Genomic DNA, 7064 nt, shown 5'->3' with positions numbered 1-7064 from the left:
AAGCCTCAATTAGTTTCTCTAATGCAGCAGAATTGCAAGTTTCATGGACTTCCATTGGAAGATCCTCATCATTTCTTAGCTGAATTCATGCAAATCTGTGACACTGTTAAGACCAATGGGGTTAATCCTGAGGTATATAGACTTATGCTTTTCCCCTTTGCTGTAAGAGACAGAGCTAGGAAATGGTTGGACTCACAACCTAAAGAAAGCCTGAACTCTTGGGAAAAGTTGGTCAATGCTTTCTTGGCCAAATTCTTTTCACCTCAAAAGTTGAGCAAGCTTAGAGTGGAAGTCCAAACCTTCAGACAGAAGGAAGGTGAATCCTTTTATGAAGCTTGGGAAAGATACAAGTAATTGATCAGAAGGTGTCCCTCTGACATGCTTTCAGAATGGAGCATCCTATGTATATTCTATGATGGTTTGTCTGAATTGTCCGAGATGTCATTGGACCACTCTGCTGGTGGATCTCTTCATCTGAAGAAGATGCCTGCCGAAGCCTAGGAACTCATTGAAATGGTTGCAAATAACCAGTTCATGTACACTTCTGAAAGAAATCCTGTGAATAATTGGACAACTTAGAAGAAAAGAGTTCTTGAGATTGATTCTATGAATGCCATATTGGCTCAGAACAAAATATTAGCTCAGCAAGTCAATATGATTTCTCAAAGTCTGACTAAAATGCAAGTTGCATCAGGCAGTACTAAAGAAGCCTCCCCTGAAGGAGAAGCTTATGACCATGAGAATCCTAGAATGGAAGAGTGAATTACATGGGAGAATCCTATGGAAACACCTATAATCCTTCATGGAGGAATCATCCTAAGGATCAACAGAAGCCTAATCAAAGATTCAATAATAATAATGGTGGGAGAAATAGGTTTGGCAATAGCAAGCCTTTTCCATCATCCTCTGAGCAACAGACAGAGAATTCTAAGCAGAGCCTCTCTGACTTTGCAACCATAGTCTTTGATCTATCTAAGACCACTCTCAGTTTCATGACTGAAACAAGGTCCTCCATAATAAATTTGGAGGTACAAGTGGGTCAGCTGAGTAAAAGGGTTACTGAACTCCCTCCTAGTACTATCCCAAGCAATACAGAAGAGAATCCAAAGAGAGAATGCAAGGCCATCAATATGTCCAACATGGCCGAACCTGTAGAGGGGGAAGAGGCAGTGATTTCCAGTGAGGAAGACCTCCATGGACGTCCACTGACCACTAAGGAGTTCCCTATTAAGGAACTAAAGGAATCTGAGACTCATATAGAGACCATAGAGATTCTACTGAACTTACTGTTGCCATTCATGAGCTCTGATGAGTATTCTTCATCTGAAGAGGATGAAGATATTATTGAAGAGCAAGTTGCTCAGTATCTATGAGCAATCATGAAGCTGAATGCCAAGTTATTTGATAATAAGACTTGGGAGGATGAACCTCCATTGCTCATCAATGAACTGGATGCCTTGGTTCAACAGAAATTACCTCAGAAGAAATCGGATCCCAGAAAGTTCTTAATACCTTGTACCATAGGCACCATGACCTTTAAGAAGGCTCTGTGTGACTTGGGGTCAAGTATAAACCTCATGCCACTTTCTGTAATGGAGAAACTAGGGATCTTTAAGGTACAAGCTACTAAATTCTCATTAGAATTGGCAGACAAATCAAGGAAACAGGCTTATAGAGTTGTAGATGATGTCTTAGTGAAGGTTGAAGGCTTGCACATCCCTACTGATTTCATAATCCTAGACACTGGGAAGGAAGAGGATGAATCCATTATCCTTGGTAGACCCTTCCTAGCCACAGCAAAAGCTGTGATTGATGTGGACAAAGGAGAGTTAGTCCTGCAACTGAATGAGGACTACATTGTGTTTAAGGCTCAAGGATCTTCTTTTGTAACCATGGAGAGGAAGCATGAAAAGCTTCTCTCAATACAGAGTCAAACAGAGCCCCCACACTCAACTTCTAAGTTTGGTGTTGGGAGGCCACCATTAAGCTCTGAGTCTCTGTGAAGCTCTCTAAGAGCTCACTGTCAAGCTATTGACATTAAAGAAGCGCTTATTGGGAGGCGACCCAATGTTATTTCATTATATTTATTTATTTTCCATTGCTATTTTATGTTTTCTTTAGGTAGATGATCATGTGAAGTCATAAAAACAACTGTAGAATTAAAGCAGAATCAAAAACAACATAAAAAACAGCACACCTTGGAGGACAGGCTTACTGGCGTTTAAACGCCATTAAGGATAGCAGAATGGGCGTTTAACACCCATTCTGGCAGCATTCTGGGCGTTAAACGCCAGAAAGAGGTGTCTGGCATCTGACTGGCATTAAATGCTAGAAATGGCAGACAGAGTGGCATTTAACGCTAGAAAAGGGTGTCTGGCTGGCGTTAAATGCTAGAAAGGGGCGCAGACTGGCGTTTAACGCCAGAAAAAGGTAGCAGAGCTGGCGTTAAACGCCAGAATTGGCACACAGAGGGTGTTTGCATCCCAGAATGGTGCAGAGAGCAGAATTCCTTAACACCTCAGGATCTGTGGACCCCACAGGATCCCCACCTACCCCACTTCTTCTTCTCTCCTCTTTACACATTTCCATAACACTCTTCCCCAAATACCCTTGACCAATCCCATCAACACCTCTTTCCCAAATACCATTTACCTATCAAATCCTACCCTCTTCCCCATAATCTCTTCACCACTCACATCCATCCATCATAAAACCCCACCTACCTCACCATTCAAATTCAAACCATTTCCCTCCCAAACACAACCCTTCATACACGACTTCCCTCTCTCTCTTACCCTATAGATACCCCTCCTTACCACCTTCAATTTCACACATCTTACACAATTAAACCCCCTTGGCCGAATCTACTCCTCTCCTCCATTTCTTCTTCTTCTCTTCATTTCTTTCTTCTTTTGCTCGAGGACGAGCAAGCCTTTTAAGTTTGGTGTAGGAAAAAGCTTTGCTTTTTGTTTTTCCATAACCATTAATGGCACTTATGGCCGGAGAAACCTGTAGAAAGATGAAAGGGAAGGCAATTGCTTCCACCTCCGAGTCATGGGAGATGGAGAGATTCATCTCAAAATCCCATCACTAAGAAGAGTATAGAGCAAACAAGAGAGCCCACTCATGGACCTCAACAAGAGCATGAGGAAATTCCTCATAAAAAAATTCATGAAATGTCTCAAGGGATGCATTTTCCTCCACAAAACTATTGGGAGCAACTCAACAACTCTTTAGGAGATTTGAGTTCCAACATGGAACAACTAAGAATGGAGCACCAAGAGCACTCCTTCATTCTCCATGAAATCAGAGAGGACCAAAAGGCTATGAGAGAGGAGCAACAAAGGCAAGGAAGAGATATTGAGGAGCTCAAGCACTCCATAAGATCTTCAAGAGGAAGAACTAGCCGCCATCACTAAGGTGGACCCGTTCTTTAATTTCCTTGTTCTTATTTTTTGGTTTTTCAAATTCTATGCTATATGTTTTATCTATGTTTATGTCTTTATTACATGATCATTAATGTTTAGTGTCTATGTCTTAAAGCTATGAATGTCCTATGAATCCTTCACCTTTCTTAAATGAAAAATTTTTCGTGAAAAAGAAAAAGAAGTACACGGGTTTTGAAATTTATCTTGAAATTAGCTTAATTATTTTGATGTGATGGCAATACTTTTTGTTTTCTGAATGAATGCTTGACCAGTGCATATTTTTTATATTGTTGTTTATAAATGTTAAAATTTCTGGCTCTTGAAAGAATAATTAAAAAGGAGAAATGTTATTGATAATCTGAAAAATCATAAAATTGATTCTTGAAGCAAGAAAAAGCAGTGAAAAGCTTGTAGAAAAAATGGTGAAAAAAATAAAGAAAAAGAAAAAAAAAGAAAAAGCAAGCAGAAAAAGCCAATAACCCTTTAAACCAAAAGGCAAGGGTAAAAAGGATCCAAGGCTTTGAGCATTAATGGATAGGAGGGGCCAAAGGAATAAAATCCTGGCCTAAGCGGCTAAACCAAGCTGTCCCTAACCATGTACTTGTGGCGTGAAGGTGTCAAGTGAAAAGCTTGAGACTGAGCGGTTAAAGTCGTGGTCCAAAGCAAAAAGAGTATGCTTAAGAGCTCTGGGCACCTCTAACTGGGGACTCTAGCAAAGCTGAGTCACAATCTGAAAAGGTTCACCCAGTTATATGTCTGTGGCATTTATGTATCCGGTGGTAATATTGGAAAACAAAATGCTTAGGGTCACGGCCAAGACTCATAAACTAGCTGTGTTCAAGAATCAACATACTAAAATAGGAGAATCAATAACACTATCTAAATTCTGAGTTCCTATAGATGCCAATCATTCTGAACTTCGATTCAAAGGATAAAGTGAGATGCCAAAACTGGTCAGAAGCAAAAGGCTACTAGCCCCGCTCATCTAATCAAGACTAATCTTCATTGATAAATTTGGAATTTATTGTATTTTCTCTTCTTTTTATCTTATTTTGTTTTTAGTTGCTTGGGGACAAGCAACAATTTAAGTTTGGTGTTATGATGAGCGGATAATTTAGACCCTTTTTGGCATTGTTTTTACATAGTTTTTAGTATGATTTAATTATTTTTATTATATTTTTATTAGTTTTTATTCAAAAATCACATTTCTGGATATTACTATAAGTTTGTGTTTTTTTTTTGTAATTTCAGGTATTTTTTGGCTAAAATTGAGGGACCTGAGCAAAAATCTGATTCAGAGGCTGAAAAAGGACTACAGATGCTTTGAATTCTGACCCTCCTGAACTTGAAGTGTCTTTTCTGGAGCTACAGAAGTCCAATTGGCGCGCTCTCAATTGCGTTGGAAAGTAGACATCTTGGGCTTTCCATCAATATATAATAGTTCATACTTTGCCTGAGATTTGATGGCCCACACTGGCGCTAAAATCCAGCCAAAAACTTTCTGGCATAAAACGCCAGAACTGGCACCAGAATTGGAGTTAAACGCCCAAACTGGCACCCAAGCTGGCGTTTAACTCCAAGAACAGCCTATGCCCGTGAAAGCTTCAGTGCTCAGCCCAAGCACACACTAAGTGGGCCCCAGAAGTGGATTTCTGCACTATCTGCACTTAGTTACTCATTTTCTGTAAACCTAGGTTACAAGTTTAGTATAAAAACTACTTTTAGAGATTTATTTTATATCTTTGGGATCACTTTTGATCTTTTGATCATCTTCGAACCTCTTTGGGAGGCTGGCATCGTGGCCATGCCTAGACCTTTTTCACTTATGTATTTTCTACGGTGGAGTTTCTACACCCCATAAATTAAGGTGTGGAGCTCTGCTGTTCTTCATGAATTAATGCAATTACTACTGTTTTCTATTCAATCACGCTTGATTCTATTCTAAGATACTCACTCATACATCAATCTGGAGAATGATATGATCCATGACACTCATCATTATTCTCAATTCTATGAACGCGTGCCTGACAACCACTTCCATTCTATCTGAGCTCAACGTAGTCGTTGGGCGACAGCTTGAGTGCGTATCTCTTGGGTATCTAATACACGGACCAAGTCCGTGAGATTAGTATCTTCGTGGTATAGGCTAGAACCAATTGGCAGCATTCCTGGGATCCGAAAAGTCTAAACCTTGTCTGTGGTATTTCGAGTAGGATCTGGGAAGGGATGACTGTGACGAGCTTCAAACCTGTGAATGTTGGGCGCAGTGATAGTGTGCAAAAGGATAAGGGTCCTATTTCGACGCTAGTGGGAACCGACAGATGATTAGCCGTGTGGTAGCTGTACATGGTATTTTTCATCCAAGATGAGAAATCCGACAATTGATTAGCCGTGCAGAGATCGTACCTGATATTTTTCATCCGAGAGGATCATACAGCTTGCCATGGAAGGGAGCACGCATGGTTGGAAGAAGGCAATAGGAAAGCAGAGGTTGAGAAGCAACAAAGCATCTCCAGACGCTTATCTGAAATTCCCACCAATGAATTACATAAGTAACTTTATTTTATTTTATGTTTTATTTATCTTTTAATTATCAAAACTTCATAACCATTTGAATCCGCCTGATTGAGATTTAGAAGATATCCATAGCTTGCTTCAAGCCGACAGTCTCCGTGGGATCGACCCTTACTCACATAAGGTATTACTTGGACGACCCAGTGCACTTGCTGGTTAGTTGTGCGGAGTTGTGAAAAGTGTGAATCACGATTTCCCACACCAATCATCCGCTATACCAACCACGAAAATTACGCTTTTGTCCGCCAAAATAAACTGGGCGGCCGACCATTTCAACGGTGGAAGCTTTAAGACCTCATATACGGACAGGGGCATAATACTCACACAAGTGCTAAGATCGCACATATAATCAACAAATTGGACTCTGTCTATGGTGCTAGTTTCTAGGCAAGGGCCGGGGTCACCACACTTTTTCGGCACACCATCCATTAAAGTGGAAATTGAGCTTCCCAATGGTATAGTTTCTAATTCATGAATTTTCTCCTTGTGCATACATAAGTCTTTTAGAAACTGTGCAGATTTAGGCACTTGGCGGATAGCATCAAAGAGAGGAATGGTTACTTCAACTTTATTGAATATGTCCACCATTTTGGGGTCTAACTCAACTTGCTTCTTGTTCTTCCTTGCCAGTGTAGGAAATGGGATTGGAGTAGCTTCTTGAAAGACATCCCGATCCTTAGGCATTCCACCCCTTGGTTGAGTAATCACTTCTTCCACTACCTCTTGGGCTTCATCCTTCTCTTTGACTTCTTCTATCTCAACCACAACCTCATCTTGAGTGACCTCTATTGGACTTGGCTCTTCATGACTCTTCTCTTGTAATTTGGTGCCAGACCTCAAGGTGATGGCATTAATACCACCCTTGGGGTTGGCTAGAGGTTGAGAGGGTAAGTCACTAGAGCTTGAGGCTTGAGTGGTAGAGGTAGAGGTTGATTCCATGCGAGTAACAAGGGCTTGGAGTGTAGAAGTAAGACCGGTAAGGCTTGAGGCAAGTGTTGCTTGAAGTTCCTTTTGTCCTTGGAGGATGGAGTAGAATGTCTCATCTTGGTTGGAAGAAGGAGA

At 40.7% G+C, this 7064-nt stretch overlaps 1 non-coding gene across 1 annotated transcript; it reads right to left on the bottom strand.

The window, feature by feature from the left end:
* Positions 1–276: 276 nt before the first annotated feature.
* On the bottom strand, positions 277–384 carry LOC112752924 (small nucleolar RNA R71). Its single transcript, XR_003177333.1, has one exon. It is a non-coding gene; the product is annotated as a small nucleolar RNA R71 (small nucleolar RNA).
* Between the last annotated feature and the right edge of the window lie 6680 nt (positions 385–7064).

Source organism: Arachis hypogaea, chromosome 15 (assembly GCF_003086295.3).
Source record: "Arachis hypogaea cultivar Tifrunner chromosome 15, arahy.Tifrunner.gnm2.J5K5, whole genome shotgun sequence".
In the NCBI taxonomy this organism is placed as follows: domain Eukaryota; kingdom Viridiplantae; phylum Streptophyta; class Magnoliopsida; order Fabales; family Fabaceae; genus Arachis; species Arachis hypogaea.
This window is presented reverse-complemented; position numbering and strand designations above follow the sequence as displayed.